The sequence below is a fragment of the Dipodomys ordii genome, unplaced genomic scaffold (assembly GCF_000151885.1).
Source record: "Dipodomys ordii isolate 6190 unplaced genomic scaffold, Dord_2.0 Scaffold89, whole genome shotgun sequence".
NCBI classification, from domain to species: domain Eukaryota; kingdom Metazoa; phylum Chordata; class Mammalia; order Rodentia; family Heteromyidae; genus Dipodomys; species Dipodomys ordii.
This window is the reverse complement of record NW_012267305.1, coordinates 3,642,133-3,666,441: the sequence shown is the minus strand read 5'-3', so window position 1 is coordinate 3,666,441 and position 24,309 is coordinate 3,642,133.

Below are 24,309 nucleotides of genomic sequence, written 5' to 3'. Positions count from 1 at the left end.
CATGTTTCTTACAACCTCATATCCAGTCATACGTTTTCTGGGAGATAGGAAATAGAAGGTTTCTTCACAAAAAATTAAAATGAACTCATTTTGCCTCACATTGGAACATCTGTTTATAACTGGCTCTTTTTCCAGTGTCAGACTTGACTGAGCAATCTTAACTTACATAGCCAGGTAACATGTTCGGGAAGACCTCAAAGGAGTTCTTTGAGAATTTTCCTTCCATGACAAATAATAACCCTCCAGATGAACACTGGTATATTTCTGTTTCTCTCTAATTCCTTTTCTGCTCACAATCTACTCTGTGAATAAATTGTCTTAACTGCTTGGCTAAATAAAAGATTTTAAATGATTCGAATACAACCTATTTTTGTAGCATCTTTTTCCATGTGAGGATAAAGTTATTCAAATAATCTACCCCAGCTCTAATAATTCATAATGTTATAAATAAACACTGCAGACTTCAGTACTGATTTGCTTGACTCCTTGAGTTGACTTTAATGCTGCAACCCTGGAGAGGAGTGGTTGGAAAAGCTACTTCTATTAAAACCATTCATGTCGATTTCCTAAAATAATTGACTCCATGTCAATTCTCTAAAATAATTTTCCTTCAGATTGTCCTTAAATTGAAGGAAAAAATGATCCTTTGTAGTTGAATTATAACTATGCACAATAATCTTTTAGAAGGCATGATGAGTGCCCAGTGAGAGTACCATTCTTCAATCATGAATGTTGTAAATCAGAATATCCCCAGTTACCTAATTCTTAAGGACAAGTGAAGCTTTATTTGAATTCAGGAAGCCAGAGATTCTACAAACATTGCAAAACAAATTTAATTGTGATTGAACTTAAGTGTATATTTTTGATAATTAAGACAATTTGTAATTCAACTTGAAAACCAAGCATATATATTTGGTACCATATGCAATTCAGTAACTGAAGAAAAATTTACAGTGTGAGCTGCAAGTCCTTATCCTTTACCTCATCTTGGGCAAGTTGCTTTACCTTTTTGAGTGTCTGAATCTTCATCTAGCAAAAAGGTCTAGAGATCTCTGACCTGCTAACCTCCAAAAGTTATGAAGATCAAACACTAAGTACCTAATTAAATCAGTTATAGTTTTTCTCTTCTTCAAAAAAATGTCGTGAAGCACTGAGGTAGTTGTTCATACTGAACCAAAGCAGGATTAACTTGCTAAAAGTATAATATAACATACACATCATTAATGTTTCCAATAATAACACTTGAATCTTTCAGAAACTTATTTGCCCTTAGCTAACCTCCTACAGTGATTCTGGTTGTGAAGAACATTAAGCCCATTGTAGTGGATGAAAGCTTTCCTTGACTAGTCTGATATTAGATCCGAGAATGACATGCTGAAAAATAATGGATACATGCTGAATTGTATTATCAATTTTTTGGACAATAGGAATGACTCTTCTCAGTTTTCAATTATGTCTATTTTTATTCCCCAGTATTTCTTTGTTAAGCTATCTTCCTTAATTATTCTGTACATGAGCTAGAAGTATCAATAACATTCAGATATGATATAGCCCATAATTTTGCAGGACTGAAAAAGATTTGCTAGCACACAAAAACTAATTACACAGAGTTTATAAAAGGGTCTCAGTCTTCATTAAAGACACAACTATTAGTATTTCTCCAGTTACTTTCTAATTGCATTCTTTATTACTGTTGACAAATTCACATGTTTAAGGCTCAATTATTAGACACTGCTTATTGATTTGAATTCCATCCCATTAACAATCCCTATTATAAAGAACAAACAAAACTGTCAGATTCTATATTTCACGAGGAATAGTTCTCTTGATGAATTAGAACATGAATATCTGATTAATGGTCTCTTAGAATTTATTCCCTAAAATGAGTTTCAAGTTATAAAGTAGCAGTCCTCTTGTAACTGACTTCTGTCACTATCTTTGGATTCAAAGTTGTCATGACATTTAATGTATGCCATAAGATATGCAGTTGGTACACAAAAATAGTGCACACAAAATTAGTTGCATATGCATTTTTCACAAATATTCTGAATAGAGAAGATGAGATAGAGGGTGGCAATATAGTTATAGTGTGCCATTCACTCACACAGAGGACCAGGCTACAGTTGCTGTCATTTCCGTGGAGTGTCATTACTGTGGATTGCCACTGCATATCTCAGCCTTGGTTTCTTCTTGTTTTTAATAATAAGGTGGGCCTACATGATTCCAAAAACATCTCTATTTCTGTAACTTCATGATTCTTCATGTTTTAATAATAATGATGACATTCTTTCCAATCTTTTTAAAAATTATTTTCTCCCAAAGTCACAAACAGACATTCACACAATCAGGAAGAATGAACCCAGATTAAAAATAGTCAAAAATAAGAACTATGTTAGACTCTACCTTTCCACGAACATTATCTTTTCCACCTATATTTATTCAAATCATTAATATTAGCATATGTTATATAAACTGCACCAGTAGGTCAATAGGCCATAAGACATATATTGATGGATAGGTACTTTATCACACACAAAAGAAAATGGAGATGTTATCTCATTAATTCAAGTGCATTGACACATATGCACATCTTTGTTGTAATGATCCAGATATTTTCACAGAGGTTATAAGCAGCAGAAACACTACAAATTACACATCCTCTGCCACACTGGGAGAATATGTGAGATGATTCAAATATTGTATAGAACCAGGCCTCAACTAAGGGATTGCTGAAATGTCTGAACTTATAAAAAGAGGATGGTAATTCATTCTCATAAGCAAGTACCATTGTTCATTGAACTGTTGTTGAATATAATTACACCCCTATAAATGGGATGAAAATTCCTTTGTGTTTTCTCTGAACTTAGCAGGTCCACTTTTCTATCCTTAATACTGAGCCATGCTGTAGTGTTTGGAGCCATGCTCCAAACTCATGATAGAAACCATGGCCCACATGATTCCTTTCAAAATGAGAAATAAAACATCTGGTTACATTCTCACTTAATATAGCCTTTGACCATTAAGAGAAATAAAAAACTGAAGAATAAAAACTAGAAGCTAGAAGGAAAATAAAGAATGACTAAAGTTGCCATAGGTTACCATACTAATTTAAAGTCCTATGAAACACATCTGTGAAATAATGAGTGTGACTGTGTTTTTAGTATGTTCACAGCATTACAGGTCAGGAATTGATCTCTAGATTTTCATCAGCATAGGAGGAACGAAGACTTGACTTTGCTAAGATGAACTTTTGTACTCGAAAAGGAAACTACAGATAGGTCTAGAAATTGTGGGGTGATTAATAGTCCTCAGAGCTATACCTCTATCCTCTTTGCTGGAACCTATAAATGTAACATTAATGACAAAGGGACTTTGCAAAACAGTTTTGAATACTCTGAAAGGTTGAGATGGGAGATTATCCTGGATTATACAAGTAGGCTGCAAATGTAATCACAAGTATCCTTATGAGGCAAAGGATCCATTCGATACAGGAAAAGGAATCAGATATGACAACAGAAACTAATGGTTTGAGTTTATACAGTGAATGTGTTCTTGTCTAAAATTTGCTTTAACTAAGTAAAACTCATTTGAGATTTCTGGCCTCTGTATATTAAGATATTAAATTTATATTCCTTTAAACATAAAAATTTGTAGTAATTTGTTGTGTCAACCATAAGAAACTAATACAGTGATGTGTGATCTACTCTGCTATAGTCTTTATATTCCCTTGGGCTCAAAACTGATTACCACATGCAGTCACTCAGAAAAGGTGATCAATGTATAGATAGACATTACATTATCATGTCTGTAATCTGTTAAAGCTACAGAGTAGTGAAAAGCAACTTCAGTAATGAATACTTCCTTCCAGTTAGGTCTGTTGTTGCGCTATGGATCAGTAATTGGGAAACTATGCAACTTACTCCCTTCAGAAACTGGAAAAATAATTTAATTTTTAGTATTTTAAGTACTACCTGAAAACTGTTTTATCTAACTCTCTCTATATATAACTGCAAAAATATATCCTATCATGAAGATTTTATAAAATATTCTACTCTCTTGACAATATTCACAGTAGTGGCTGACTGATCTTACATGTCAGTAATAATACCATCATTTTATATATATACAGAAATTGATAGTGTGTATATTTCATTCATCCTCACCAAAATCCTACTGATAGAAATATATCAATAAAGAAATTGAAGCCCAGAATAGTCTTCCCAAAATAAGGAAAACACAAAGCAAGTTCTCCAGCCCTATCCTTTAACTGCCTAGTATACAAAAGAGACTCAATATTCAAAAAGTTAGAATGACTGCTCCTTGTATTTCTACTATCATGTAGACAGGGTGAACTAAAACAGTTCTGTTTGTTTATCAAAGCAAAATGTTATAAATTAATATATACTATGAGAGTGGCTATGATGTTCTAGAAAGAAAATCTAGGAGGAGAAAATCTAAGGCTCCTTGGCACAGGCCGACATTTTCTTAATAAAGACCCAGAAACACAACAAACCAAAGAAAGATTGGATAAATGGGTTTGCATGAAACTGCAGAGCTTGTGCATGGCAAAGCATGCCAAATCATTAGAAAGCCACAGATTAGGAGAAGATCTTCACTAGCTATCAACAGACAAGGGCCTCATATCTAAAATATACTTAGAAATAAAAAATTATATACCCCAAAACAAATCCTCAAAGAAACAACTGTCCCATGAATAAGTGAGCTAAAGACTTAAAGAGAGAATTTTCTGAAGAGAAAATAATAATGGTCAATAGACACATGAAGAAATGCTCCACTTCTCTAGTCATAAAAGAAATGCAAATCAAAACAACACTGAGATTCCACTTCATCCCAGTTAGAATGGCTATAATCAAGAAATCTAATATCAACAGATGCTGGAGAGGATGTGGCCAAAAGGGAACACTACTACATTGATGGTAGAGTGTAAACTTGTTCTACCACTCTGGAAAGCAGTATAGTCAAAAGACTGAACACAGAGCTACTCTATGACACAGTAATACCACTTCTGGGCATTTACCCAAAAGATCACAAACAAGGCTACACTAAAGCTGCCAGCCCAACTATGTTCATTGCAGCATTATTTACCATACCTAAGTTATAGAACCAACACAGATGCCCCACAGGAGATGAAAGGATCAAGAAAATGTGAGATAGATATATCTATAAATCTATATCTGTATATATAAATCCATAGATATATCTATCTCACATTTTCATATATATATGATGGAATTCTGTTTCCATCAGAAACAATGACATCACCCCATCTCTAAGGAAATGGAAGGACTTGAAAAATTATATTAAGTGAAGTAAGCCAGACCCAAAGAAACATAGGTACCATTGATTCCCTTATTTGTATTAATTAGTAAACCTTTTGGACAATTTTAGCAGATGAGAAGAATAGCTCAATAGCTATATACATATGACCATATAAGATAGTACTAAACAAAAAGAACTCCAAGACATGGACACAAGAGGTTTTTCTTTGTTGTTATTGTTGTTCTCAATGTACTACATGATTTCTTTTTCTTTTGTGTTTTCTCCTTTATAGTTTATCACCTGTTGTCACTGTATTTGATTTTGGTACCCTCAGTATTATATAGATGTTTATCTGAATTAGGGAAGGGGAACAACAAAATAGTGAGACAATGGACTAAGGGGGAAGCAATGCAACAGCAATACTCACAAGACAATATATTGGAAATGATCTGTACAACTTGAGGGGGAAGTGGGGAGAGACACAGGGAAAAACATGAGTGAGGGGGTTACAAGTTTGACAAGAAATGTACTCACTATCTTAGCTATGTAACTGTAGCCCCTCTGTACATCACCTTGTCAATAAAAATTAAAATAAAATTAAAAAAAGAAAATAGAATAAGGTATACTGGCATTGACATCTGATCATGCATGCCTCTTTTTTTTATTGTGAAAATAACATACAGAGGGGTTACAATTACATAAGCAAGGTAATGAGTACATTTCTTATCAAGCATTGTAGCCTACCCCTTTGTCTTTCCCCTACCATCCCTTCCCTCCCACTTCCACAACTACACTCCCCCACCCCTGCCTAAATTGTAAAGTTCGTTGTTCAACAGTGTCTTGTACATTTCATTGTTACATTGGGTCAACCGGTATCCCTATATAAACATTTTGTGTTTTCTCTTCCCCTCGTCAAATTATACCAAAATCAAATACAGTGAAAACAGGGGTTATACCATGGGGGAGGGACATACAAAGAAACAAAAAATCACATGGTACCTTATTAATACTTTAGAAACAATAGCAAGCAAGAAAAAAATTTGTGTCCCTATCTTGGGGTTCATTTTGTTTAACATCATCTTATCTGGTCATATGTACATAGCTTTTGACCTTTGCTGCTTGTCCCAGACATATATTAGCTATTGCAAATAAGGGAAACCATAGGATCTATATTTCTTTGGGCCTAGCTTACTTCACTTAATATAATTTTTCCAAGTCTTTCCATTTTCTCACACATGGGGCGATGTCATTCTTTCTGATGGATGCATACCCATACATTGGGTATGAAATATGGTAGATTCAAGGTAGAACGCAAATAGTGTAATTCTCTAGAGAGGCAAACTCATACTTCAGCAAAATAAATATGAGGAAGCAGGTATTCCAAAGGGGTGAGGACAAGAGGAGAGGGAAAGAGAAATGAGAAGGGGAGAATGCAGTCCAGAATTCAAAACATATCCTACAAATATGTCCTACAAAATTATGAAAAGCAATAGAAGTTCTGAGTTGGGAAAGATGGCTGAAATGTTGGAAGAGGTGACATCAACCAAGATTCATTGTCTTCATGAATATCTGTGTTAAATGGCAATGCCTTTGTGCAACTACAAATAAGAAAATTAAAAATTAAAAGTTTTTAGAAAACTCACTTTATTTTAGCTGGGCTCAGTCAGCATACACACCCATAATTCTAGCTACTCTGGGAGCTGAGATCTGAGGATCACTGTTGGAAACCAGTCTGAGTAGGGAAATTCAAGTGACTCATCTCCAAGTAACCAGGAAAAAGCTGGAAGTGGAGTTGTGACTCAAGTAGTAGAGTTCTATTCTTGAGCAAAAAGCCTGAGGCTCTGAGTTCAAGTCTCAGTACTAGTACACACATACAAATACAAGCTAACTTCATTTTGTAGGCCTCAGAATTTCATGAAACTGTAATATTTGTGATGAAGAAATAAACTCAAGATCTTTCTCTGCCTTCATGCAGTTAACAACTAAAAGAAGTAGAAAACAACAGTTTACAAACATTGCTATTGTTTATTTTATTTTGATATATATTCCTTGTGGCATGGCTAAATCAAGCCAATTAATATATCCATTATTTCAAATAGTGTTTTGTAAACTAGAATAGTAAAACGTACCAGCTTAGTAGAATTTAGACTGTATTCTTTCAAGTATACATATATTTATATAAATACTTACCACATTATACAGTAGCTCTGGTGCATTTGTTCTTTCTGTCTGAGTTTTATGTCCCTTGACCAATATGCCATCGTTCCTCTGATCCCCAGAAACTACCATTGTTTGCACTCCCCCATGCTTCAAATATTTCACATTCCATAGATGAGATTATATCCTTGAAACTTTGAAAGATATTGCACTAAAACTGTAAATCACTTTAAGTTGTATGGACATTTCAGCAACATCAATTCCTTCAGTCCATAAACATGGAATATCTTTTTATTTATGTCTTCTCCAATTTCTTCCATTCGTGTCTTATAGTTTGTAAAGTATAATATCCTTCATCCACAAGTAAGTCTTTGGAATTTATTCATTCACTTAATAGGCAAGTCATTATTAACTGTCTGTATCAAGCTATATGCATAAAAATGTACAGTATTACTCATGGAACTTACAGTCTGATGCGAAGAAATATTCAAGGAAAGTATGCAGGGAATTATAATGAGGTATAATAGATGATAAGATCAGTGTGCTACAAAAGCACATAGGCAAGTTTCCCCCAAAAAAGGCACATACCAACTGGTAAAGAATAAGTAAGCACTTGTTAGCCAAAGTGGGAGAAATAAAGAGAATATTTGCCTGAATCCAGATACTACATAGGACTTGAGAACAAAGCCTCAAAATAGTACTATATCTGTCTGCTTCTATTAGCACTGTACCTTCTGATCTTTTAGTTAAACAAATATTCTTAGCATTTTTAAAATTTTTTATTGTAAAAATACTGTACAGAGGGGTTACAGTTACATGAGCAAGGTAATGATTACATTTCTTATCAAGCATTGTTACCTCCTCCTTTGTTTTTCCCCTACCCTCTCTTCCCTCCCTCCTCCACAATTACACTTCCCCCTTTTCCCTCCCCCCTCCTAAATTGTAAAGTTTTTTTTTCAACATAGTGTCTTGTACATCTCACTGTTACAGTGGGTCAACCTGTATCTCTATTTAAGCATTATGATTTTTCTTTCCCCAAACTAGAGAAATGTATATACAAGATGCAGGGTACCAACATCAAATACAGTGAAAACAGGGGTTATACCATGGGGGAGGAACATACAAAGAAACAAAAAAAATCACATGGTACATTATAAATGCGTTAGAAACAATAGCAAGAAAGAAAAAAACCACTTGTGTCCCTATTTTGGAGTTCATTTTGCTTAACTTCATCTTATCTGGTCATATGTACCTAGCTTTTAAACTTTGCTGCTTGTCCCAGACATATACTGGTTATTGCAAAAAAGGGAAACCATGGGACCTATGTTTCTTTGGGCCTGGCTTACTTCACTTAATATAATTTTTTCCAAGTCTTTCCATTTCTTAACAAATGGAGTGATGTCATTCGTTCTGATGGAGGCATAGAATTCCATTGTGTATATACACCACATTTTCTTGATCCATTCATCTACTGAGGGGCATCTGGGTTGGTTCTATAGCTTTTACATAGCAATCAGGGTATTCCCTGGAGTCCATTTTTCTGAATGGCCAAATTTGTGTGGCATACAGAAGATCAGCTGACTGGCTCTACCTTTTCCTCTTTGTACATTGTTGTTTGAGGAATAGGGATAGCTGGGTATATTTTAAAGTGATACTACTACATATAAAAATCAGCAATGAGGTGGCTGGGAAGGTTGCTCAGTGGTAGAGTGCTTGCCTTATATGCATGAGGCCCTGCGTTCGATTCCTCAGCACCACATAAACAGAAAAAGCCAGAAGTGGCGTTGTGGCTAAAATGGTAGAGCGCTAGCTTTGAGCTGAAGAGCTGAGGGACAGCACCCAGGCCCAAAGTTCAGGTCCCATGATCAACAACAACTACAAAAAAATCAGCAGTGAGGTTCTAAGTTGTTAGTCAAATAAATTCTGAGAATTCATACTCAAAGAGCAACCTCCATCTTCAACAGAAAAGACACATTGCTATTCAGGACTGTCAGCTATTTTATATTAAGTATCATGCACTATATAAAGGCATCTGGAGATCTCAATTATTACTCCTTTTTATATGAAGAATACATGTCTCTACCTTCTCATCACATCCCAAAGAATAAATCAACTAAAATACATATTTTAAAGGTTTAATGTATCATTCTAGTAAATGTCTTCTCTCACTATAATACTGCAATAGTGTGCCTGTGCTAATATTTCTACAATATATCTGAGTTATAAAAGTGTTTTGCTTACTATGTTGCTGACTTAGTTGAAAAGCAGCAATTAAGTAAACAAAAGACAGATTAGGGCAAAGTAGCACTGATATGTTCACTCACAATGAGGTGAATTAACAATAATTTTTTTTGACAAATAGACCTTTTTTGTTTTCTATGAATGAACATTTTAACAGGTTATGGTCCACTTTAGAACACATATACTCTGAACTGAATAGTGACCATCTCATTAATCTCTGGTCAACTGGAAAGCCATTAAAGCTATTCCTCTCAATTTTGTACATTATTGGTACGAATGTATATTAGTATGGATGTTCCTCAAAAAATTAAAAACAAAACTACCAAATGAGCTTATTCTACTTCCCTGAGAATACTTCTCCAGAAAAATTCTATAATCTGCAGGAGAGATATCTGCATATCCACATTTTTTTGTTTTTTGTTTTATTGGGGTTTTTTTGGCCGGTCATGGGGCCTGAATTCTGGGCCTGGGCACTGTCCCTTACCTCTTCAGCCCAAGGCTAGTGCTCTACCACTTGAGCCATAGTGCCACTTCTGGCTTTTTCCGCTTGTGTGGTGCTGAGGAATCGAACCCAGGGCCTCATGCATGCAAAGCAAGTACTCTACCACTGAGCCACCTTCCCAGTCCCATATCCACCTTTACATAAGCAGTATTTGCAATAGCCAATTTACACAATCAACCTAGCTGTCCATTAACTGATGAATAAAAAGAATGAGGTACACATACAAAATAGTTATTCAGCCACAATGAAGAATAAACTCATCATTTGCATGAAAATGAGTGGGAGTGGAGACCATTACATTAGGAAAAATAAGCCAGGCTCAGAAACCCATATATCACATTTGCTGTCATGTAGAATATAGAGAAAAAAGACATTAAATAAAAAAATTAACTAGTATGGAAAAGAGAAAAGTCCAAGCAAAAGATGGTGAGAATGGATACTGAAAAGTGAATATACTAGTAAAGTATATGCATGTATAAAATGTCACAATGAAATACATTATTTTCTGTAATTGATGAATGTTAATATAACATTTCTATATCCCCTCACTCAAAAAAGGCAGGTGTTTCTTTGCCAGCACTGAGAAGCAAATAAATTATTGAATTCAACGCTATGTAAAATGACCTTCCTTAGACTCCTTCCTACGCAAACATTCTCTTTTGAATTCAGTACTAAGTAAAATGATCTTCTCATACTCTTTCCTACACCTTTCATGCAAATATGGATAAGGCAACAGTGCAATTACTTGAACTATCTCTATCCGAATTCTACAATTAAAAAAAGAAAAATACCGCAAAAAAAGAAAAATAGCGCAAGCTAAAGAACCATTCCTTATCAGTCTCCAGACTGTCATGACCGGATTTGAGCAAGCTGTGGGAACAAATAAGGTATTTGGCAGTAGATATTTTCAACCAGCAATTTTTCTTTCTTTTGCTTTAATATATCAATTTTGATGTCTGGAGCAGACCATTAAGCTTGAATTTTAAGGAAAAAATTAAAAGATATGAAACTACTATCTTAATCTCATAACTTTGATTCTCCTTCTGGTTCACCTCTATCACAGAGTGGGTATAGGTGAGGAGGCTTGAATACATGCTAAGCTCAGTCTTTGAGTTGGTGGGATGGAAAGGGAGTAAAAATGGGCAAAGGGGGTTAAAGGTGTGGTTCTGTGGTACAATCCTTATCTAACACGTGCAGTGAGCTTATTCAGTCCTGAACACCAAAGGAAAGAAGAGAGAAAAGGGGAGGAGAGGGAGAAGGAAGAAGAAAGAAATGGAGGGGAGGAGAGAAAAGGGAAAGGAGGGGGAGTGGAGAGGAGTGGAAGGTGAGGGGAAAAGAAGGAAGGGTAAGGGAGGGAGAGGGGAGGGAAAGGAAGGGAGGATCAAAAAGAAAAAGGATGGGGTATGCATATCTTGTAGTAAATATATTAAAACATAATTCATGTGCTTAATGTGTTCACTGTTTAGTGAAATTAATAGCATTGGTGATTTTAGCAATTTATTAAATTGCATTTTTACTTAATGATGTGATCTTCATAGTCTCAGATTTCACCTTTGATGGTACATTACTTGCATGAACTCACTTTCTAGATAGAGAAATGGATACAGATGAAAAAGCAAGAGTCAATAAGATATAATCTCATTGGTGATCTTAAGAAAAGCATTTGCTTGTAAATCTTCCTGAATATGGATCATAAGGAATGGGGTGAAGGTGGAAACAATGAAGCAATGGAGAAAACTACTTAGACCACAGGAAATTCTAAAAGTAAATGTCTAACAATTATATTGATATATAAATCTCAGTTACAAATCTGGTAGAAGACAACAACCTCATTAGTTTTCCTTAATTCAAGTTGATGTCTGTTAGAAATTTCCTTCTTCCCAATTAGTACAAAATTAATATCAGTTCATTTTGTGCCAGCCTGGCATATTTCCCTGTGCTATGTATAATGTTCTATAGTGACCTTCATTTTTTCTTTGCTATAGTAAAGACTCCTGCTATCATTATGAACATATTTCCCATGCTGTTGGTGCTAGAATCTTGGTCCTTTAAGATGTAAGCTATCAGAAACAAATAAGCCTCTCTTGATTCTGTGATCCACCATGACAAATCCATCCTCCAAGGCAATTAGTTCCTTCATTCAACAAGTGTTTACTACTAAGGGATCACACATCCCAAGCACCATTCTGCCAATAAGGAAGACAGAAAAGGAAATCATATATAAAATGCCTAAGGTTACAATTCCCCATAGGTTAAGGATAAAAATAAAGCGAAGAGCAGGATAGTGAAGGAGCATACCATCTTGTCATTGTGAATTAGCAAGAAGTTTTTATTGAACAAGTTTTTCAACCACTATGGAAAGCAGTATGGAGGTTGCTCAAAAGACTCCACCTACAGCTCCCCTATGACCCAGCAAGCCCACTGTTGGGCATTTACCCAAATGATCACAAACAAGACCATACTAAAGCTACCAGCACAACTATGTTTATTGCAGCATTGTTTACCATAGCTAAGATATGGAACCAACCCAGATGCCCCTCAATAGATGAATGGATCAAGAAAATGTGGTCTATATACACAATGGAATTCTATGCCTCCATCAGAAAGAATGAATTGCCCCGTTTGATAAGAAATGGAAAGACTTGGAAAAAATTATATTAACTGAAGTAAGCCAGGCCCAAAAAAACATAGGTCCCATGGTTTCCCTTATTTTCAATAACTAGTATATGTCTGGGACAAGTAGAAAAGGTCAAAAGCTATGTACATATGACAATATCAGATGAAGTTAAGTGAAATGAATCTTAAGATAGGGACATGAGTGGTTTTTTCTTCTTGTTATTATTTTTAACGCATTTATAAGGTGCCATGTGATTTTTTTGTTTCTTTGTATGTTCCTCCCCCACAGTATGACCCCTTTCACTGATTTGATGTTGGTATAATTCGGGGAGGGGAAGGGAAAAATGTTTAAGTTTAAATAGGGATACAGGTTGACCCATTGTAACGATGAAATGTACAAGACACTATGTTGGACAACAAACTTTACAACTTGGGGGGCGGGGAGGGTAGTTGGGGAGGTGGGATAGAAAGGATGGTAAGGAAAAACAAATGAGGAGGCAACAATGCTTGATGCGACATGTACTCATTACCTTGCTCATGTAACTATAACCCTTCTGGTACAGTATTTTCACAATAAAAAACTTATTTTAACAAAAAGAAGTTTTTATTGTCAAAGTGACACTGCAATAAGAATTAAAAAAAAGTAGGTAAGCTTGCCATGTGAATATCTGGTGGGGACAGATTCCAGACCCAGCGACTAGCAATTGCATTGACCTTAAAATAGGAAGAGCGAATAGTCCACTGAGTTCCAGCAAGCCACTCACCTATATGAGTCACACTGCTGCCTTTGCTTCAGTAATTTTTCAGATAGGATCTTAAGTGTTTTTCCAGACACAGACTGTAATCCTCCTCCATATTGCCTTTCCTGTGGGTGGGATCATAGGCACACATCAGCACACCCAAGCTTATCAGTTGAGATGGGGATCTTGCTAACTTTTTCCCCCAGTTAACCTCCATCTACCATCCGCCTGAATTTCAACTCCCATTACTTGTGTGAACCACTCCAACTGGCCCTTACTACAGTCCATTCTTAATTTCATGTCCACAGTGATTTATTTAAAACTCAAGTATGATCATACTTTTTCATGGCTTCCAATATCTCCCCATTATAAGAAGAATAAAATATATAAACTTTACTTTGACTCCATATCTTCCCATACATGTTATCATGCTTCTCCTTTTTTATGAATTTCCAGTCACATGTCATACCTTTATCTTAGATATTTTCCTTACACTATTCTTTCTGCTTGGAAAAGTGCTTCTATTTTCTTCATGTGGTTAATTCATGTCTTAGAATTCATTTCCATCTTCTTCATTTGGTAACTTTTTTATCTGCCTTGTCCTAGAGTCTGAGTGTTTTCTGGTCCAGATCTCTTAATCTTGTTCACAGCTGTATCTTCAGGGTCTCGTTTAGTATCCAGTTCATTACATCACAAGTGCTCAATAAATACTTTTTGACTATTTGAGTGAGTGAATGCATGAAGAGAGGCATGTGCTTCTACGGAGATGTTAAGAGAAATGAGATACAAGGAAATGATTTTGTGCTCTAAGTTCAAATACTTGATCTCTACCACTGAGACTAATCATATGTAGACTGTGACTCAGACAATACTGGGGCCTCTGAATACAGAGAAAAGCAGACATGACTGCCTGCTAGCTATTCACAAGGAACAAGTTGACCTAGTCCATAGACTTTACTTGCAGACTCTCCAGTCAGAACTTGAAGGCACTGAATGTACATTGGTTCTTCAACCTCAATAAGCAGAAAGTTCAGTGACCCATGAGATCAGTCTATGCCTCAGGACACTCATAAGTTACTAGAATTAGCAAACCACTGGACACAATAATGATGAGGAGTAAAGAGAAAATGAAATACGCTCAAAGCTGGAGGTGGAGGTAAGAGCACACGTCCATAAAAATTAAATTTCAAGAGCTAAAGCTGTTTCAGAATAAGAGTCATAATAAATGCTGCTTCTACTTCCTGAAGGCATGTGATACCACAATCTTTGACCTTAGTATTGTACATTGTAATTAATAGCATCAATGGTTATCAACATTTCTGTGAATATCAAGTATGATCATTTATCATATACATGTTGATACATGGTAAGTGCTGAATAAAGACATAATTTTCATTGTTAATGGTAGCAGACATGAAATGGAACCATTCTTATTACAGTGTGAGGCTCCAACTAGATGAACAGAAATAACCATATAATATCTAGTACTCAAAATATAGCAACAATAACTAATGCTGGATTTCATCGTTTCTTCTCTCAATAGACATGTGGAGTTTGGTTGACAGAAAGGATGCTTTAAAGATGTGAACACTGAAGCTTAAAAAAAGTAAACCAACTTTCCAAGTCACACTCATAGCTGATGAGAGAGCCCAGACCTAAATGCAAAGCTAAAGACCTAAGGCTCTTGAGTAAATATCATTAGGATTCCTTCACCTGTGTTTATCTCAGAGGGTACATCAAACAGGGCAGGTGACTGCTATTGTAAATGCTGCCTTTACACAATGTTATACTTTACATAAGCACCCTGCAAAGTCTCACATTTGGAAAATTTAGTCCTTAGTATCTGAGCTTATTGGATGATGGTCCTTTAGGACATAGGCCTAGTGGAAAGGAGTTAAATCACTGGGAGCTGACTCTTGAGGACAATATTGGAGCCCTGGTTCCTCTTCTTCCTGCTTTGCTCCCCCAGATTTGCTCTACAGTACATTCTCCACCATGAGGCTGTGCCTCACTACACACCCAACAGCAAAGTTGCCAGGAAACCATAGAGCCAAAGTAAAGCTTTCCTCTTTACAAGTAAAGCTTTGCTCTTTATTTATTATAGATATTTTTGTTACAAAGACAAAAAGGTGACCAAAAATACTAATATAGTTCAGATGAAAAGTTGGGACAGATGTTATATGTCTCAAAAAAGATGGAAGTATATACTACCTGGTCCTATAGAACATGATCTTACTCAAAGGTTATTTAATGACATGGTGAATTAATATTACATATATATTACAAATTATAAATGGATCATAATCTAAAATTTACTTTATCTAAAAATCAGAATGGAAGTATGACATCTCCTCTCCTCTGTGTTCCTTCGTGGTCAGGAAAGATTGAAATAAGCAGAAACTCCTTGGGAGACATTATACTATCATGATCTCATATGTCTTCTACCACTGAGTGACTGCAGGTATCCATTGACCCCAGGCACCATTGTCATCTGTTAACTTTTTCAGACATATCATGAGACAACAGACCATTTCTTTTCTCTCCTTCACCTGTTACTTCAGTAGCAGTAATAGTAGTCACCCCATTTTTCTAGTCCACTGGAACCTGAGCTGGAAAATAGAAGATGACGGCCTAAGGTGGCACCACTAATCACATGGCCCACCACAAGAGAATGAAACAAATAGTATTGTGATTCATTGTAATGACAAAGCCTTAGGTATGAAAGATGATTTTTCATTCCTAGCCAGGCCCTGTTTCACCTGGAAGTCAAGATGAAAAGTCACTGTAATTTTGTTAAGCAATAAATTAAAAACAAAAACACTACACTGTTCTCAAAGAAGGGTTTTCTTTGATGTATATTGCAGCTGTCCCTTTCTTTCAAACAGCTGATGTGGGGAAAGTGTCCTATTAATCAAATCTTTTTTTTTTCTGGCAATTTCATCCGACTCCCTAGACAGTAACTTCTGAGGAACGATCTGCTATAAAAGTTACTGAGAACAATCTTAACAAATGTTATTATGATAAATTCACAGACGGAACACAGAAGTGCTTTCCCCTCAGTGGCCTAGGAGTATTTGTATCATTGCTCTAGGGTAGTTGCAGTTGACTGTACAAGGAATCATATTGGGGGACTGTCTCCTAAAATGTCACTATAAAATGAAGTATATTGATTGGCATTGGAGATAGGCGAAAGAAAAAATTGATATTTGAGCTCAGAAGCTGAAATGTTTTCTTTTGACTTAAACTTTATAGAAGACTTAATACACTCAGTTGGAGAGATACTGAGTACATTCAATAGAACTGTTTCAGAAAACATGAGAGAAATAAATTAAACTCCAAGTAAAGGAAGCTATCAAATCCTCGAAGGAGCTATCTGTAAAGAAAGCAATACTCTAAGGTACTTAAATCCCCAAATATCATTCATAATCCAGACATGGAAATACTGGGGAAACAACCAAGATATATTTTTATGCTAATTATGCTAGCAGTACTCAGGCCTTAATCATATTTATGTAACATCTTTCTCGAGGGCAAAATTCTTGTTCAGTTTTTTTTTTATACTCAATGAGCTCAGAGTCAGCATTCAAATGCCAAGCTACAGTCAAGTCCAAGTTAAGCCCCTTTTCTTTTCCCTTTGTATGTAACAACAATGATTCACTTAAGCAGCAATAAAGTGATTTTTTGAAAGTCTCATAAAAATAAATAATACTTTGGTATGGGCCATATGTCTGGGTAAAAGTCCAAAAGCTATGTAAAGATTCTTATGTCCTTCAAAGGCACAGACCCCAGGGATCCACTTCTTACAATCTGACTTCAAATCGAAAGGGGGAAAAATTAAAGCAACTTAGGTGTGCATAGTGAAAGCATGTGGAAATGTGACAGTCGATGGTCATTCTGTCAAGCAGCCCAGGATATGAACTGCTTTCCACTATATGGAAAAGCCTACATGGGAATTTTGGTGTAAAGCAGGCACCTGTCCATCACAAAAGCTGAAAATGTCAGATACTGTCCTTTTTGGACTTACCGAGGACTGAAAATCCCAGGACTAATTCTCCCACATTCCCGAGGATTTAAAAACTGGGCACTTCTGTGAAAAATGATCCAAAAATAGTTTCTGTTGTTCACAACTAAGAATAGAAAGTACTTCTAATGATGTCTCTTTGATTATTTCTTTATCTGTAAAATGATAATATCACCTAGGTCTTTTTTAAGCTGTTGTAATCATTGAATTAAATACTAAGTCAAACATATGACTGGTCTGTATGGTGCTGGTGTCTCTCGCCTGTTATCCTAGCTACTCAGGCTGAGATCTGAGGATAATGGTTCAAAGCCAGCCCGGGAGGGAAAGTCCATGAGACACTTATCTTTAATTAACCACCAGAAAACTAGATGTGGCACTGTGGCTGAAGTGGTAGAATGCTAGCCTTGAGCAAAAGATGCTCAGGAACAGTGACCAGGCCCTGAGTTCAAGCCCCAGGGTTAGCGAAAAGGTAAGTATGACTAGTAGACTCCACAATCTTTCAGAAACAAGTTCAGAGGTATCAGTATGAACATAGGACAAGGAACATGTTTTGAAGTTTTATTTGCCAACAGTACGTTTATCTGATCATGTACTTTGTATATATTGTCTTAGAGGTAGCTTATGAATACTGTTGCCTTAAACTCATTCCTGATCTGTTACTAGAAAGGGCTTGATGTTATTTCCCTCTTCATTCCTCCATATTCTACACGCAAATCTAAGAAGTCAGTTCAAACGTAAGAAAACAGGATTCCAGGGCTCATACATAATTATACTTCATTAAATACCAAAATTGTTGAAAATTTTAAATTATAAAAAATCCAATATATTAAAAGGACATAAATTAAACACATCACAGTTTTTTCTGAAATATGCTTAGCTATGAATCTATTCCATATTTCTAAACTTTATTCATGTAGTTAGAATCTTGCACTGGCTAGTGACTTCCAGTCAGAGGCTAAATTTGGTGTTATCATCCAGTGTAAACTCACTTGGTAAAGTCCTGCTATTTGCTGGCTGTTGCTATGGGAAAATGGAAATTAAAACTTGAGATTTCTAAATGTGATATCTGCCAGACGGGTAGGTTGCAGACAAACTGTATTCCTGTTACAATAACTTTTTTAAAACTGTCTCTCCCCTTCCTCTTCTCTTCCCTTCACTTCACAAGATCACCACTTCCACCCTGTCCCCAAAGTTAGATGCAACACTTTAAGCACACAGACATTATTCAGTGTGAGACACTTTGAGGTACAATGTACATCATATAATATATTAGGAGTAATACTCCATATAAAAATACGTAAAGAAATTACATAATAGATACTAATGTGCATATGTAAATATATTTATATTTAAAGCTGCATAAAGGAACATAACCATGTGCTTATATAATGAGTACATCACATAAATATGCCATTTGTAAAATAGATTACACAATGATCACATTATAATATTGTACAAGTACATAAATAAGATAAATATAACAAATTACATAAATATATACTTTTAATAGATCATATATAAATATCATTGTATGGTTATTATAATTGATATACCATAAAATAATATGAGAATATATAGTTCATCATTAGTATATCTTTTTATTGTATGACATACACTTACATAGTAATAAGTATATTATTTATTTATACTATACAGATTATATATTACATTTACTGGACTGAAGCAATGGCTCAAGTAGTAGAACACCAATCATGAGAAAACTATCCGTGTGAGAGATAGAGTTCCTGAGTTCAAACCCCAGTACCATGTCCCCAAAACTCAGTAGCCCATATAGCAAATATGTAATATGTGATTTAAAATTGCATACTATATTTAATCATATAAGCATACAGAATCTAACATATTTTAATATAAACAATATACACTGACACATAATGCTCTACACATATGATATTTTAATACTAATTTTTCAGAGTAACTATTGCTAGACATAGAGTGTAGGAATGCAATGTTGTTACCTGTAGTTACCCTACAGTATGTGCTAATTTGAGAAGCTATATTATTATCTTTGGGGCCTAATTATTGTATGTGAGTGAAACAAGGCTCAGAGGAGTGCCTATCATTTTAGCTTGGTTTTAGGAAGTTTCTCTTAGGGTTTGAGATTCCTAAATTACTTCTTAATCTTTTGAGGCATTATAAACCTTTATCTTTATATTTGTGAAAACTTGCCTCTTTGCCTTTCTCTCCTACCCAGAGATAATCATTATTGTCATATTGTATTAATATTCCTTCTTGATAACATTTATAAGCCAGGCCCAAAGAAACATAGGCCCCATGGTTTCCCTTATTTGCAATATCTAGTATATGTATGAGTCAAGCAGAAAAGGTCAGATAATGTGATGTTAGGAAAATGAACCATTAGATATGTATTTTAATGTTTTTTTCTTTCATGCATGTGTTTCTAACGCATTTATAAGATTATTTCTTTGTTGCTTTGTATGTCCCTCCCCCACCCCTGCTTTCACTATATTTGATGTCAGTATAACTTGTGGAGGAGATGGGGAAAATCCAGTCGTTTAAGGATACAGGTGCACCTGTTGACCTGTTGCAACAATGAGAAGTACAAGTTGTCATGTCTAAAACGAGCTTTACAATGTCGGTGCGGGGGTTGGGGGGGGGAGAGGAGAAGGATTGGGATTGGAGGGGGAGGGGGGAGGCTGGGAAGGGATGTGAAGTGTAAACAAAGGAGGAGGCTGCAATGCTTGGTAAGAAATGTATGCATTATCCTGCCCATGTAATTGTAACCCCTCTGGACAGTATGTTCACAAATAAAATAATAAAAAACATTTACAATCTTAACATATGTTCATATTCTTAATCTCATATCTTTAAATATATTGAGAAGACTTTCATATGGTGCCTGACATTTTAATATTTAAAACTTTTGATTTCTGGGTCTTTTATATTCTTGTATGTCTTTGCTCATGTCTTAATCTTTTTTGTGTTCTATGGGTTTTTTTCTAGTGAATGCGTATATTTTTGAACTTTAATCAATGTGAGTTCTTTAAGTACTACCAACATGGCTGATTAGACACTTTGAGTGACCCTTCCACTAAAAATAGATTTTCCACTGAAAATAACTGACAATTCTGGCTGAATAAATGTCTAAAAATACTTTAAAATGCATCAGTGCTTGCAAAGAGATAAGAAATATACAGAGGCATAGAATACCATTTTATATATATACATATATATATATATATACATACCATATTTTCTTGAGCCACTCATCTACTGAGTATATGTCTAAGATAATCTTACTAAATAAGCAGAAAAGGTCAAATGCTTTGTACATATGACCATATAAGTGAAATGAACCCCAAGATAGGGACCCAAGAGTTATTTTCTTTGTTGCTGTTCTTTTTAATGTACTTATAATGTAATATGTGATTTTTTTGTTTCTCTTGTATGTTCTTCCCCCAGGGTATAACCCCTGTTTTCACTGTATTTGATTCTGGTGCCCTGCATCTTGTATATACATTTTTCTAATTTGGGGAAGGGAAATAACAAATGCTGAAACAAGGATACAGGTTGACCCATTGTAACAATGAGATGTACAAGACACTATGTTGAAAACAAACTTTACAACTTCGGGGGGGGCATGGGGGGGGAGTTTGGAAGGTGGGGAGAGAAGGGATGATAGGGGGAAAACAAAGGAGGGGGTAACAATTCTCGATAGGAAATATACTCATTACCTTACTCATGTAACTGTAACCCCTCTTTACAATATTTTTAACAGACATTAAAAAATAAGTGGAAGTTGGAGCTTAGAATTGGAGTTTATGGCTGCATGAAAGTCAATCCCTGCACATTTAGTTACTCATTGCTCAATCTACAAATGTAGCTGCCCTATCTAGAAAAATTCATGGTCTTCACTAGTCATGTTAGTAACATTGAAATTGTAACACAAACCTGAAGTCTTCATTGAACATTTTCAACAATAATCAAAATAATTCATTTATTTTTGAAAAAGACTAAACATAGTTATAGGTTACAAATTTAACAATATTTCAATCAGTGATTGACCACACTTACAATAGTGGTTTAATGAGAGCTTATCTCCTGGTGTCATTGTTGATGTCTTAGCTTAGGTAACAGCTTTAATTTATCCACAATAATAAAATTATCTGAGATCTATGGATCTCCATTCAAAATCAGCCAAGGGAGGAAAGTCCATGACTCTACTCTCCAATTAACCATAAAAAGCTGGAAGTGAAGCTGTGGGTCAAGTGATAGACTGCTAGCCTTGAACCAAAAGCATAAGAGATTGAGACCCTAAGATCGAGCCCTAGAACTGGTACACATAAAAATAATAAAGAAGGTGACCCTTTTATTAGACTTAAATATAAACATTAATTAGTAAGTGTATCAATGGGTGAGTGCCCTATAACAAAATAGTGTCTTTGGAAAGACTATTTAATCCCACCCATAGCCAGATCTCCTTCCCAGGTACATGGAGTATGCCCTGTTCCCCTTTCATTAAGGGAGGAACTTGCAAACTAAATAAATGAAAGATGAGCAGAAGTGGTGTCACTTTCAGACTCAGGCAATGAAAACCCCATAGATCATGCTCTTGCTCCCTTCTTCACCTCATTATAGAGCCCATATGTTGTAGTGACTGAATCAGAAAATGGACCATCTGATTATTAAGTCCCTTTATGCTGCACATTCAGCTGTGCAAGATTTTCATAGGACTTGCGTTGTGCTCGCTTCTACAAGAAATAATGCTGTTATATTGTTAACATTTCAGAGTTTATTCATTACTCTAGTACAGACTAGTATTTTCTCAACAGATTCCAATCTACTAAAACCAAAAGTACAGACATGCACCCGAAGCCATTACACATATAATGCTAAAAATAGCAGCCAAAACAGCAGTTACAATGAACTTGCAATGAGTTTTTACTTTCGCCAAGTGTTGCACTAAGCACTTTGCAAGCTTCAGTGCTTTCATAACCAGCACAGGCCTCTAAGGAGGGCACTGTCAGTATATCTCTTTTAACATAGGAGAGGCCAAATATTTGACAAATTCGGTAATTTCTCCGATGTCCCCAAGCATGTCAGTTGTCAACAACTTGCTGACAATAGATTCCAAACCATTCTAACTTTCAGCACTGCTTCTAACACTGTTTTCATTCAAGAAATATTGACTCTAGGCTTATCACGTGTCAGACATGACACTGATACATCTATGGAGTCCAAAAAGCAAAATGGCTTAATTTCCCTTGCAGAAGCTGATGTCTAATTTCATGTAGAATATAAAAATCACAAATTTTTTCAGATGTACCACCATGTTTTAACACATATTCATACATGCATTACTTCTTGGACCAGTTCATACACTCATGTACCTGAGATACAACTATGTGATTTTCTGTACCCATCAACATGTGCCCGTCATTGGTAGCACAAAGCAAGAGACACGGACTCAATATCTACAATAAATATTCTGTTCTTGTCTGTTTTTCTATTGTTTGGTGCTTGAATTCAGGGATTTATGCGATTACTGGTCTTTTCCACTTAACGTTGGCATTCAACCACTTGAGCCCTCCTCTCCTTTACTCCTCCGTTTCTGGCCTTTTGAAAACCAGGGCTGGCATGAAACCATGATTTTCAGACCTCATCCTCCTGAGTAGCTAGGATTGCAGATAAGAACCACCAGCACCCAGCTCTAGCTACTTAACTTTTTATAATATTTTTGTTGGGACTGGGCTTGATGGCATGAGCACTGTCCCTGAGCATTTTTTTCAAGGCTTAAACTGTAGAACTTGAGCTACAGCTCCACTTTCAGCTTGGGTGGTTAATAGATGAGTCTCATGGGATTTTCCTATCTGAGCTAGTTTTGAACAGTGATCCTCAGATCTCAGGCTCCTGAGTAGCTAGGATTGTAGGTGAGAGCTACCAGTGCCTGTCTAAATTACATTTATGATAGAAATCAGTCAAATATTTTTCTGAGAAGAATGGTTAAATAGAAGCTACAAAAAGAATCTAAACAATAATTCCCAATTTTATACAGTTACAAGTCCTCCATCTTTGTCAACATATTACTTAAAATGTACAGATCTTCTGTGATATCTCTGGCACTCTGCATATTTTTTATATGTTCTAATAACCCCATAAACAAATTTTTGAGTATTTGAAAGGAACCTTATCCAAAATATCAATAACACTATTACTACTACTACTAAAAATGATTTGTTCTATACTCGTGTATTTATTAATACTATATATCATTAAATATGATACATATAAATACTTTTAAATTCAAGTCTGGTGATGTATGTGGTAATGTACTCTACTTACTTTAACATTATATGATTTTTCTATCCATTACAGTGTCTCCTCAAATTTTCATCTACCCAAAATAGTTTTAAACAATGACAATTCCACATCAATACTTTGATTGATGATTATTTACCCATTAACTAGGGTGCTGGTGACAGCAAATTTTACACTTACATAGAACTGTCTTTGGGAACACTTACTCTCTGACATTGTTACGCAACTCTTCAATGGTTTTGTGCTGTTCATATAAATTTAGTTCATTAACAGCAACTTTTGCAGAAGTGTTGAGTATACATAGGAAATACATTTTTGGTTGCAGCCACTGATGAATGGAAAATTAATGTAGCCACCAGAGACATTGGTGCATTTCTTTAGTGAATTAAATATCTGACATTATACAGTATCCACATTGTTAACTCTAGCTACTATGCTGCATATCATGTATC